The 13221-nt window shown below is 48.6% G+C and overlaps 1 long non-coding RNA gene across 3 annotated transcripts in view; it reads left to right on the top strand.

Annotated features, from left to right (window-relative positions):
* Positions 1-13005, top strand: part of LOC147689586 (uncharacterized) — a 127323-nt gene extending 114318 nt beyond the window's left edge. For all 3 annotated transcript variants that reach the window (XR_015299870.1, XR_015299871.1, XR_015299872.1), the window contains exon 3: positions 12630-13005. This is a non-coding gene — a long non-coding RNA (uncharacterized LOC147689586). The remainder of the gene's footprint in view (positions 1-12629) is intronic.
* Positions 13006-13221: the final 216 nt, after the last annotated feature.

Genomic DNA, 13221 nt, shown 5'->3' with positions numbered 1-13221 from the left:
GTCCTCTTGGTCTAGTATGCCTTGCTCGAATGCTATAAGCAGGGCATTCCATTCCATTGAGATGGGATGTTTCCTGAGGCCTCTACTCTCCTCCCTGCCTAGTTCTTGTCCCTCTGCCTTGCCCCACCTGATCACCTCCCCGCTCCAGGTCCTTATGTCTGGCGGCCTGGCTGATTTCCATCTCATCGCCACTGACCTCTTCGCTATCAGCAATGCCAGATCCACAAATCTGGATTCCACACTCCTCTTCTTCTCTTTGTGTCCTATCCCCAGCATGCAGTAAGAGGTGGATGTGTAGGGTCTATCCGGTATTATATCATTCAGTATGTGATGTATCGTACCCCAGTAGTGTCCCAGCGTAGGGCATTCCCAGAACATGTGTAACATGCCTGCATCTTCCCGCCGGAATCTGGGGCAAGTATCGGGCGTAGCCGGGAACATCATGTGAAGTCTGCGGGGAGTCAAGTATGCCCTGTGTATAATCATCAATTGTATAAATTTAAACCTGGGGTTCCGAGACACTTTCTTCGGCAATTTCAATACCAGGTCCCATTCTTTGACGCTCAACGCCGCCCCTAGATCCTCCTCCCATCTCAATTTCAGGGGTTGTAGGGGGTCAGCCCTGCCCTCCCGTATCCCAGCAGTCAGCCATTTTGTCAAGTGTCCGCCCGCCCCCATGAGGTACTGCATAGTGACCAGTGAGTTGGTGGCGGGCTCCATCCCATCTCCCGCCCAATGGGAGCCTATGTAGTGTTTCAGTTGTGCATGCTGCAGAAAGAGCGTCCTCGGCGCCTGGTGAAGCCTGGCGAACTCCTCAAACGGCAGTAGCCTGTTATCCGAGAAGAAATCCCCTATTTGTGTTATCCCCGCCTCCTGCCACACCCGTAGTCTTCTTTCCGTCATCGGACCTGTCCCCAGCGGGACGCCCAACAGTGGTATCGAGGGCGCATAATTTGACCGTCCATTTGCATACCTGACCGCCCTCTTCCAGTACATGAGGGCCAGTTTGAGTAGGGGTGGAGTCGTCGCCGGTGCCTTGGCCCCTGGCAGTAACAGCCGATGTATGACCCCCCGGAGTCTGTCGTCCTCTATCATGTTCAGTTCGTGTAAATTGCGGCCAGCCAACCAGTAAGCTAGCCATTGCAGTTGGCACGCACAGCTGTAAGCGAACAGATCAGGCACTCCCAAGCCGCCCCTATCCGTGGGTAGTTGCAGTCGGGTTATGCTTATGCGTCTCCTGCCCTTTCCCCAAATTAGGTCAAGTAGTAAAGTGTTGAGTTTCCTAAAATAAGGCATAGGGATAGAGACTGGTAGATTCGTAAAGAAGTACAGGAGACGCGGCAGCACCACCATTTTTGATATAGCCACCCTCCCTGCCACCGATAACGGTAAAGTAGTCCAGAATTGTACCCGAGCGGTTAGGTTAGTCAGTGCTCGCCCCAGGTTCCCGTCCAGCAGGTCCTGTGGTTGGCGGTATATCTGGAGACCTAAGTACTTAAATGTTACAGGCGCCACCTGAAAACAGTGCGGCGGAAACTGGACTTGTGTCCCCGCCACCGGGCCCCGAAAGCCAAATCCATATGACTTTGTCTCGCTGATGGCGAGGCCCGATAACTCGCGGAAAACCTCAAAGATCTGTGGCAGTGGTGTCTCCGGGTCATTTATGTCTCTAAGGAAAAGTAATATGTCGTCGGCATACGCCGATATGACATGATGAGTGTTGAGCCTAGTAATCCCCACCACAGCCGCCATAGTCCGGACCTTCAGCAGTAGGGGCTCCAGGGCGATTACAAACAGCAATGGCGAGAGAGGGCACCCCTGCCTCGTGCCTCTCGCAATGTCTATCCGATCAGAGATACAGTTGTTGGTCCGAACCCGTGCCGTAGGTTTCCGGTACAACAGAGATACCCAGGCTATAAATCCGGCGGGTAACCCAAATTTGGACATGGCCGCGAACATGTAGTCCCATCTGAGTGTATCAAAGGCCTGCCGTAGGTCTAGCGAAATACAACCCTCAGTGGCACTTCCCCCTTGCGGTCGGAGACATGAGTTGGTGAAGCCTCCGCAGATTTAGCGCCGTGCTCCTGTTCGGGACAAACCCGCATTGATCGGGGTGGATCATGTCTGGGATGTGTTGAGACAGGCGCATCGCCAATACTTTACTGAGTATTTTGGAGTCCGTGTTCAAAAGCGACAGTGGTCTGTAGTTGTCAAGCCGCAAAGCATCCCTCCCCGGTTTCTGAAGGGAGACGATTAGGGCTTGCAGTGTCGTGTCGGGCAGACCACCGCTCTTCAGTGCCTCGTTATATACCTCATGAAGGCGGGGGGCCAGCAGGTCTATGTACGTTAAATAAAGCTCCGCCGGGAGTCCGTCTGTCCCGGGTGCCTCGTTTCTTGGCAGAGCCCTGATTGCCATTCTAATTTCCGCTACCGTAATGGGTTTCGCCAGCTCCTCGCTATGCGCCGCGCTCAGTTGAGGAACGCATACATCGGAGAAGAAATCCTCCAAAGCCGGTTCTGAGAGTGGAGGGTGCGGCCCGTACAGTTCAGCGTAGTAACGCCGGAACGTCGTGTTGATATCCCGCTGCCCTTGCACCAATTCCCCTGCGGGATCCTGGATCTCCATGATAGGGGTAGCTGCCGGTGCGTCCCTGGTCAGGCGCGCCAACAGCGCACCCGCCCTGTCCGCCTGTGCGTGATGTCCTGTGGTGTATTCCCTATAGTCGAGGACCCTCAACTCTTCTAGAAGTTCCGCGTACCGTATATTAGCCTCCTGTAGTTGTGTGAGGGCCATGTCTGTGGCCTCAATTTCCAGTGCCGCTAGACTGCTCTCTATCTCTCGCAGTCTCCTCAGTACCTGGTGTTTGATACCTACTTTGTTGCCCATGGCCACCCCGCGAATGGTCGCCTTGAAAGCGTCTCACTCGACCTTCCTGGAGCTTGCTGTACCCGTGTTTTCTGAGAAGTAGTGTGCGGTAGCATCCGACAGGGTGGACTTAAAAATCGAGTCTTCAAGGAGGCTAGGGGACAATCGCCATGTCGGTATGGGGGTAGGTATTCTTCCCTATGTCAGGGACAATTCCACCGGGTTGTGGTCCGAGAGTGTCTTCCCCATATGCCCTACTTGCACAATGGACGGCGTAAGTGTCTTGGAGCAAAAGATGCGATCTATCCTGGTGTGGAGGTTATGTGGTGGGGAGTAAAACGTGTACTCCCTGTGCGATGTATGAAGTGCCCGCCATGTGTCCACCAGGTCCCACCCCTCGGCCCAGCGTGCCAATGCCTCCGCCTGCCTTCTACTCTCAGCTGCGTGCAGAGGGGGATGAGATCTGTCGAGTGTGAGATCTAGTACCGCATTGCAGTCTCCACATATAATCCAATCATACTCCACCCAATCCGATAGCGCTCTACCTAATTCCGCAAGGAACTGCGATTGCTCCACATTCGGGGCATACAGGCAGCCGAGCACTACACACACACCATTCAGCACCCCGGTGCAATTTCAAGGGGCCGTTCCCTCAACTGTATGGCACAGAGGTGAAGGACCTGTCAGGGGGCGCAGAGAGGTGGTTCACAGTCAGTTTGTCCACCTCACCTGAAAAACGGGGACGACATCCTAAGGACCCCTCCCCCATTGCCCAGAGAGATGAAATGAATGAAATGAAATGAAAATGTGACTTGTAGAGCGCTGCAGCTGCCCTGAGGCGTCCAGGCGCTAAAACAGAAGAAGCACTCTTGAGGTTACTTTTTAGGCATTGAACAGCAGGGTTTTTAGCTGTTTCCGGAGCGTAGTCAGGTTGGGGTTGTTCCTCAGCTGCAGAGGGAGGGAGTTCCAGAGTTTGGAAACATTATACGAGAAGGAGCGTCCTCCTGCTCTGGTTCTGCGGATTCTGGGGATTTCGGCCAGGAATGCTGTTGAGGAGCGAAGGGATTTGTTGGGCCTGTAGGGAGAAATCAGGGGCCGATTGATGTCTGGGCCAGTTTCCCAGAATGTCTGGTGGGCGATACAGAGTGATTTAAATTTTACTCTGTCCCTGACAGGTAACCAGTGCAGGGTCTTTAAACCGGTTCTTACTGAAGTCCTCCGGGGGATTCCCAGCAGCGCTCTGGCAGCACAATTCTGGGTGCGTTGGAGCTTCTGTAGGGTATAGTCTGGGGCTCCCAAATAAAGGGCGTTATTGAAGTCCAAACGAGATTGGATGAGGCCCTGTATAATTATCTGTTTGGCCTCAGAACAGAGGAGGGGAAGGACTTTCTTGATCACCCTAAGGAGGCCAAAGCAGGTAGCTGAGATCTTAGTGGCCTGTGTGTTAAGGCTCAGAGACTTGTCGAGCCAGACACCCAAGCTTTTAATGTTGTCTCTGGGGGGTGGGGCCATTCCCATGCTTGATGGCCAGATCAGCTCTATGGAGGCGGGGGAGGCTGGGCCCAGGATCATCAGCTCAGTTTTATCGTCGTTTAGCTTTAGGCATGAGCTCATCATCCACTTCTTTACATCCTCCAAACAGGCCGCTAGGTCTGGTGGCGACTGGAGGCCGCTCTTCTCAGCAAGGGAGACCACCAGCTGGGTGTCGTCCGCATAGGAGATGATCTTGACACCATGCGGACGAACTACCTCAGCCAGTGGCCTCATGTATGCGTTGAAGAGCGTAGGACTTAAAGAGGAGCCCTGGGGAACTCCGCATCCCAGGGGGCGAGTTGATGAGCGGGATGTGCCGTCGAAGACCTGAAAGGTTCTGTCAGATAAAAAAGAGTTGAACCATGTCAGGGCGTCTCCGGTCACTCCTAAGTCGGCAAGGCGGGTTAGCAAGATTTTGTGGTGTACCGTGTCAAATGCGGCACTTAGATCGAGGAGGATCACTGCCACTGATCCTCCTCGATCCAAGAGCCGTCTTGCCTCCTCAGTCACTGCCAATAAAGCGGTCTCTGTCCCATGTTTGGTACGAATACCTGTTTGGGAGGAGTCGAGGAGGTGGTTTTCCTCGAAAAATGTTGTCAGAGTGGTGTTGACATGTTTCTCCAGATACCCCTGCAATGAACACAGTTTTTTACTGCAACAACCTGCAAGGGGGTCTCTGCCCCCACCCTCAAAGTGCAGACCAGGTTACCTCCTGCACAGGGTAAAGTGGAGTTAGTCCTCCCTTTTACTAATGTGGAGTCCCGACATGTCAACACTGTACACGAACATGAGAATGTTGGACTCTCTCATTGGTGGTACATGAACTTTGAGGCCGCCTCACATGTTGCGGGGAAGAATGTAAGCACGGTAGCGACCGTGAAGATGGTTTGACTCTTCAGCTCTTGGGAGGGGTGAAAAGATAAAAATGGGACTGATGGAAGTTACATGTGTTAATATGTAGAGATGTCACCTTGATGCAATCAGTCTTGAATAAAGAGTTGAAAAAAAGACTAATGCGTAGTCCCAAGGACAGGCGCTGGTTCAACGCTCTGCTGGGGGCAGCACATTGATTGTAATAGGATGCATGGACTCAGACTGCACACAGTGCACCCAGTTAAAGGTATGCTGCGGCACATCTGAGACACAGGACAGTACATCCTGTCTATAATAAGGGCTTTGGTATCAGTGGGCATCCTGTACATAAGGCAGAGGCAAATTGTTGAAGCAAGTCACTGAAGGTACTTTTGCATCCAACTCATAGCGTAACTGTAGAGTGATGAGACGAGTTGCTGAAGCGAGGAGCAGGTGGCGGAGTCCTTCGTCCGCCATTAGGAGGAGACTCTAGAAGAAGAGTACAGGAAGAAGGTTTGTGGCCAACTGTAGGAGAACAAGGGCAGGAGCAAGAGAGGAGAGGAGGCAATACACAGGAAGTAGAAATTGGACAAGAGTAAGGTGGTGTAAAGGAAGAGGAGCTCCTCAGAAGGTAAGAGAGAAAGAGTAGGAGTGTGGGTAATAATAGTAGTAGGGGTAGGAGAAGTTGTAGTCGAGTTGGGGTAGGAGTAGGGTACACATAGGTGTGGGAAAGGGAATAGGGGTAGCAGTAGGTTGGGAATAAATGAAAAGGTGTAACTCCCTTGCAGTGAATGGACACTGTAACGTCCACTCACTGCAAGGGAAGCAGGCTGTAAGCGTACTAATACAGACGATAGCTAATTGGTCTTTTTCCATCAAACATTGGCCTCAGGAAGGTAATTCAAATCAACCAATGACTGAAGCAGGTGGATGCACAACATCCAAATGGCTAAAGAATTTCTGCTAAACTTTCTCTTTGCAGGTCATAAAAGTGGGTAACAAAACCACAAATGGGACACTGTTCCTAACGCAGGGTGCAAACAGTCACCCTTGCGTGAGGGTGCAAAAAGTCACCCGTATATTTTAAAAGAGAGAACTAAAAAGGAAGGAAAGACATCCTAGGTGGAGAGGAAACCCACTAATGAAGTTAAAAGCACATATTTTGTCCTTTGTTGCCCTCACACACCCCAAAGGAGTGTCATGCTTCATCATCAGGCGTTTGCTCCTCGTAGGGCCGGCGCTGCAATTCCCTACGGGTCCCCCGAAGGGTCTCTTTATCAGAGAACTTTTCACGGACTGCCGGATGGTGCATGTGGGTGTGAGGGGCTGGGGTCCTATGAGGGTGATAAAAAAAGTGCGTGCCTAGTGATGAGTGTAGTAAAAAGGTGGGTAAACATGCAGCAAATGTTTTAAATTGTGTACCCTTAGCAGACTTAACTGCTATATAAAATCTTGCCCTGTGGCACACTATGCCCGGGTGTAAAAATAGGTCATAGGTCGACATGTTTCGCGCCTGCGTTGCCTTAATGGTCGGTGGCGCTTCTTCAGGACCAGAACTATTAAATTAAAGTGCACGTGAAACTACCAATTAAAATACCCTCTAAACTGATCAGGATAAGCAATGGACCTGTATACCTATTGTCCGGCTACAGTTGCATGATGTATACTGCTCCTGATCAGTACCTAGGAAAGAAAAACATAGTAGACTCAAATATGAACATCAGTAACGACTTGATGTCACCAACTGTGTCAAGGCTGTGCACACACATATTACATAAACAAGATAAACAGGCACAGGAGACACATAAATGACACAAAAGTATTGCATGGAGCTCATACCAAATAAGGTATAATGATCAGGGTCTGTGTAAGACCCACTCTGCACATTGCTGTATCATCATGTTATAGCAGCAATGGTCGTTCCAGTAAAAATGGAGTGTGTCCTGATGGCACACTGCTAATAGTCTCCCGAACTGATAGTCTGAAGAAAATGACACAGCGTCTATGCTGGAAACCTTAAGGGCCAATAGGTATTCATGGGCGCTTACCTCCCACTCTGGGGTTAAATCCTCCTCTGGTGAGCAATGGACGCCCGCACATTATCGGGCTGGAAAACATTAAATAGAAGGCAGGAGAGTGCAGCCATGAGTACAGAGCAAAATGCTTAGAAATTTAACACTGCACGATGTTCGTGTCCCTTCTTAAAAAGAACGCTAACTTACAATTCACAGGGATGATGCCTCCATTACACCTACCCCGTCCATGCGTCTTCCAGGACTGAACAAAAACCCCGTTCTAAATGCTGATACTGGTTAAATAGTCGGAACCAGAGATGGGGCGTTTACTCTATTCGGGATGTCCTCCGGTATTCACAAAATGCCTTGGGGCTGTTTTCAACTGGTTCCATCGCAACAGCCTCAAGTGCAACTCGGATAAATCGGAGGTACTCTTCTTCGGGTGCAGTTCGGAGCCAGATTGGCAGGAGTGGTGGCCAGAGAACATGTTTCCTCCTGCAGGTTCCTCTCAGGTGGCCAAGAACCTGGGGATAAAGATCGATAATGGCCTGACATTGCGTTCCCAGATAATTGGTCTCACTGGCGCCTGTTTTGGTTTGCTCCGGATGTTGCGTAAGTTTCTTCCTCTACTATCGGAGGAGCACAGGAAGATAACGGTGCAGGCTATAATTGGCTCGAGAATTGATTATTCCAACATTCTTTATCTCGGCCTGCCAGAGTATTTGCTGCAACGGCTGCAGGTGGTCCAGAACTCGGCAGCACGGGCCATTTTAGGACTATCTGGCCGTGCTAGAGCCTCGGGCCTCCTGCAGTCACTTCATTGGCTTCCCGTCCGGAAGCGGATAATTTTCAAAGCCCTGACTTTCGCTCACAAATCTCTTTATGCCTCAGGAGCAAAATACCTACAAAAAAGGCTAGCTTTTTACCACCCTGCTAGGTCCCTGAGGTCAGGGTCCCTGTTTCTTGCCACGGTCCCTCGCATAAAAAGGGCACGCATTGGAGGCCGATCTTTTAGATTGCTGGCTCCGCAGCTATGGAACACGCTGCCAGTGACACTGCGCAGCACTCCTAATTTACTGGCGTTCAGGAAGGGTCTTAAAACCTGGCTTTTTACTTCTTAGATGTCAGCCCTTGTGGTCAGCCTGGATTTTTCCCTTTTTTTCTGTCTTTTCTTTCTGTTATGTTGTGATACAGGTGTGCATTCAAAGCGCCGGGACACTCATTGAGTAGCCATGCGCTATACAAAACAAATATAACATAACATAACATAACAATACTGGGCGCATGCGCGCGAGCAGGATCGGAATGCGCATGTGCATTCACACGGAACACTCCTCCCCTGTACCTGCGCAAAGATAACTCCAGGCAGCTCACAGTCGGAGTGGAAAATAATCAACCACCAAAAAGGTGATGTGATACAACCCGGAACGGAAACCCACTATCAATAAAACAATGCCTTGTGTGCCTGTAAGGAAAAAAGGAAGGGGAAAAAAAAAGTGGGGCAAAGAAATATTAGGGTCCTTGGTTAGACCGCCATACATAGTCATTAATCACAAAAGAGGGGGACCTATATGAGTCTACTGTGTTTTTCTTTCCTAGGTACTGATCAGGAGCAGTATACATCATGCAACTGTAGCCGGACAATAGGTATACAGGTCCATTGCTTATCCTGATCGGTTTAGAGGGTATTTTAATTGGTAGTTTCACGTGCACTTTAAGTTTATAGTTCTGGTCCTGAAGAAGCGCCACCGACCATTAAGGCAACGCAGGCGCGAAACATGTCGACCTATGACCTCTTTTTACACCCGGGCATAGTGTGCCACAGGGCAAGATTTTATATAGCAGTTAAGTCTGCTAAGGGTACACAATTTAAAACATTTGCTGCATGTTTACCCACCTTTTTACTACACTCATCACTAGGCACGCACTTTTTTTATCACCCTCATAGGACCCCAGCCCCTCACACCCACATGCACCATCCGGCAGTCCGTGAAAAGATCTCCGATAAAGAGACCCTTCGGGGGACCCGTAGGGAATTGCAGCGCCGGCCCTACGAGGAGCAAACGCCCGATGATGAAGCATGACACTCCTTTGGGGTGTGTGAGGGCAACAAAGGACAAAATATGTGCTTTTAACTTCATTAGTGGGTTTCCTCTCCACCTAGGATGTCTTTCCTTCCTTTTTAGTTCTCTCTTTTAAAATATACGGGTGACTTTTTGCACCCTCACGCAAGGGTGACTGTTTGCACCCTGCGTTAGGAACAGTGTCCCATTTGTGGTTTTGTTATTGGCATATGGAGCACGGACACTGGACCTTTATCAGCTCTTGGGTCCCCCTCTTTTGTGATTAATAACATAAAAGTGGGTAGACAGCACTTAGGTGTCGATGCCCACCCTCGCAGGTTTACCAAAAAGAAGGGTGTGTAATCCTGCCCCCTCCCAATTCAAGCCGGTGGGCTCTAGCGTGGAGATACCTCTCCGGGGGCGATTCTGGCGCTTTACAAATTCCATCATTCATTCAGATTGGCAGAAAAGATTCAAAAGATGCTGCAGACAGTTCATACAGTGATTTGCTTACAAACATGAGGCCCTGTTACTCCCTTTACACGACTGCATTCCTGTATTCAAAACCTCAGTGTGATAGTGACACCAATCCTCCATTCAGCTGACACAGTCTAAACTTTGTGGATGTATTATCACTCTTAGAGACTAGGGCTGACTGTTTCTGTTTTGCAAGCCTTGGGCTGTACATGGCAGCTTGGATGACTGCGGTGATAGGTAGCACAATGAAAAAACTTTTTGAAAACTCTGGAAAACTGCTTTGTACAGGCTTCAACAAAGTGCAATGAAAGGCCTGGCCTAATGGTACCACGGAGTGCTGTGCTGAGGTACCTTGCATACAGTGTATTATAACACCTTCACACTTCCTTTAAATATAATGCTACAGTCTACCAGCTCTCTAAGGTATCGTCTCCATAACAATGTTAGCCTGACACAAACCATCTCTAAATAAAAAAAAAAGAAAGAAAAAATATTTTCCGGGGAATACCTGTGATTAAACAATTGGAATCTGTAAGCTCATGCATCTCTATGTAATGTAACAAGCATTTCTAAAGCGCACCCCACGGGTATCCTGGCGCTGAGAATAACAGGGGTTCCCCTACATGCAAGCATTTACCCACTGGTCGATTATCTTGCACTACATCCTAGGGAAGAGATAGGGTTTAAGCTTCTTCCTAAACTGAAGGAACTCTTTTAATTGCCTGATATTGGGCGGAAGATTGTTCCACAGATGGGCGGCCGCACAGCTAAACGCTCTCCCTCCAAACCTAGAGGTTCTGACTCTGGCAGTACAGACCAGATGAGCTGTGGAAGATGAAAGATTTCTTACAGGAGAATGCCAGACTAGGCATGAGCGAATTTTGCGGATCTCGCGTTCGCGAATTTTGCGGATTTGCGGATTCGCAATCCGCAAAATCCGCGAATTCCCGCGAATTTGCGGATTTTTTTTTTTTTTTGTGTTCGCCCGTGTTTCTGCCAGTTCGCGAGGGTTTTTACAATTTCGCAATTTGCGAACTTACCTGTCGGGTCGCAAGTTTTGCGAACTTGTTGTTTCTACGTGTCCAGCCTGTTTGGGACACTCTTCTTCATCACTGCCACTCTCTGTCACCACTGCCACTCTCTGACTACTCATGCCACCCTCTGGCCCACCCATGCCACCCTCTGTTTCATCATCACACCCTCTGGTTGTCCAGTGTACATTATTTTCGGCAAAGCAAAGCACACCTTCCCTGCCTCAAGTGACCTGAATTAATTTGGGGCTGATTAATGTGTCACAGAATATTTTTTTAGCTGGCACCTGCTTCCTTAGTGCGCCCTGATTAGTGATCTTTTGCACTTGCTAAGTGCTTTCATTGTTGCAAAATTAGTTACAACACCTGCCCTGCCCCAACTGACAATAATGAATTAGGGGCTGATTAATGGATTTTAACTTCCAGCCTGGCTCCTGCTTGTCTCCCTTAGCTGTAATTCAGGACCTTTGTGGCATATGTGTAACTATTCTGAGGTTCAGAGCAGGGTCACATAATAGTTTCAACTGGCAACTGAACTCTGGAGGGGCCCCTCAGGAAGCACTACAGGAAATGGCTACTAATGATGTGCCTGAACTTTTGAACCTGGTAAGTAGTTACTTTCAGTTTTGCTAAAATCGTATTTCTGCAATTTTGCACTTATTCGCGGGGCGCGAACTCACGCGAACAGTGCGAGCAGTGCGAGCAAAATCCGCTGCTCGCGGATTTGCGGATTTTGCGGGAAATTCGCAAATCTCGCGGATTGCGGATTTCCCGAAAATCCGCAAAATCCGCGAGCGGAACGGATTTTCCGCCCACACCTATGCCAGACACATTTTTTCTGCTGGTGGCAATGGCCCAAGTCCATGAAGGGCCTTGAAAACAATGCATAATGATTGGAACGGGATTCTCTGAGCTAGAGGGAGCCAGTGGGGTTCATTAAGGGCCGCAGAGGCGGTACGTGGCCTCTTTAAGGCTAACTTTGCAGCGATTGTCTGTATTCGTTGCAGTTTCATAATGAGGAAATTAGGCGCACCGAGTAGCAGGGCATTGCAGTAGTCCAAACGGCTCAAAATAACACTTCTTATCACTAGAGCCCTGGCTGACAACTGTAGCAGAGGGAGAATTTTCCGCAATGCTTTAATGAGGGAGAATTTTCTGCAATGCTTTGAGGGAGAAGAATGTTCCAACTGTTTTGTTCACATGATTTTCCAGACTCAATTTATGTAAAATAAACATTCGAACTTCCTAACTTGTTTTGCATCACAAATATGTTATGTTTTTAGTAATTTTAATAAACAGAATTTTACAATAAAGTTCTAAAATACATATCTAATTCCAGTTTTTAATCCCACTTTAAAGCCAAATGTTAATCCAATTTTTTTAACTGGAACTTTTATTTTGTAGCACAAATAAATTCAACATGATAATCAATCCTTGTATCACACATTATTTTTAACCGAACATATATTGTTTTATTAGACAGTCATTTTGCTATCAATGTTTTTCAAGGAGAGCTCGAAATTAAAGACTTTTTTTGCTGAGCTCCAAAAATTCCCATATTTAAAATAGGGCAAAGTATAGTCTTCAAATAACATTTCCTAATGCGAATTCCCACAAGGCGTAGTCACTTTGTTGACCCAATTTAAAATATGTGACAATGCAAAGATTCACTTCAGCGGAACAGAATGGGTTGGGATGTGAATTGGGTGAACCATCACAACAGTCTCTATGAGCATTTCCTGCAAGAGCCGGAAGGGCGTGTGACTGATTGTCTTTTACTTTCCCTTTCCAGATCCAAGATGGCGGACTGCAAGTGCATCTTCTGGTGTATATTCTGGCTGTTGGTGTTGATCTTTCTGGGCTGGCCCATCAGCATCTTCCTGGGGGGCATCTATGGTTTTATTGCCCCACTCACGACCTGCTGCGGACTGGAACAAGTCACGGAGCTCCTGCTGCAAGGGGTGAACCTTGGCAGGACCTGTGCTTTGAACGCGAAGGAAGGGAAGTCTCTGTGCTGAGGGAATCTTGTGTGGCTGCAGTAGAGCATCCAAGACCCCCCCCCCCTTTCATAATACACCCCTACACTCATACAGCCGATGACCAGATGAAAGACTTTTTTCAATTCCTTCTTTAACAAATGTTTTTGGAATAAAAAATGTCTCAAAGGAGATTTTGCTGATGTCTGTGCTAAATAAATGAGTCTTGTCTTTTTATATTTAGTTATTCACGTGTGTAAAAAAACACCTTTTTTATAGCCAGCAAGATGACTCAGTGAACTAACTGCCTGTTGTTGATGTCAGCACATCACACGTCAGAGCAGTGCCAGCCAGCCCGTTATCCTCTGAAGTTGATTCAAGAAGTGTCAGTAAATTGTAAAGTATGCC

The sequence above is a fragment of the Lissotriton vulgaris genome, chromosome 9, assembly GCF_964263255.1.
Source record: "Lissotriton vulgaris chromosome 9, aLisVul1.2, whole genome shotgun sequence".
Classification (NCBI taxonomy): Eukaryota; Metazoa; Chordata; class Amphibia; order Caudata; family Salamandridae; genus Lissotriton; species Lissotriton vulgaris.
Note: the sequence above shows the minus strand (reverse complement) of the source record. Positions and strands in the feature narration are given on the sequence as shown.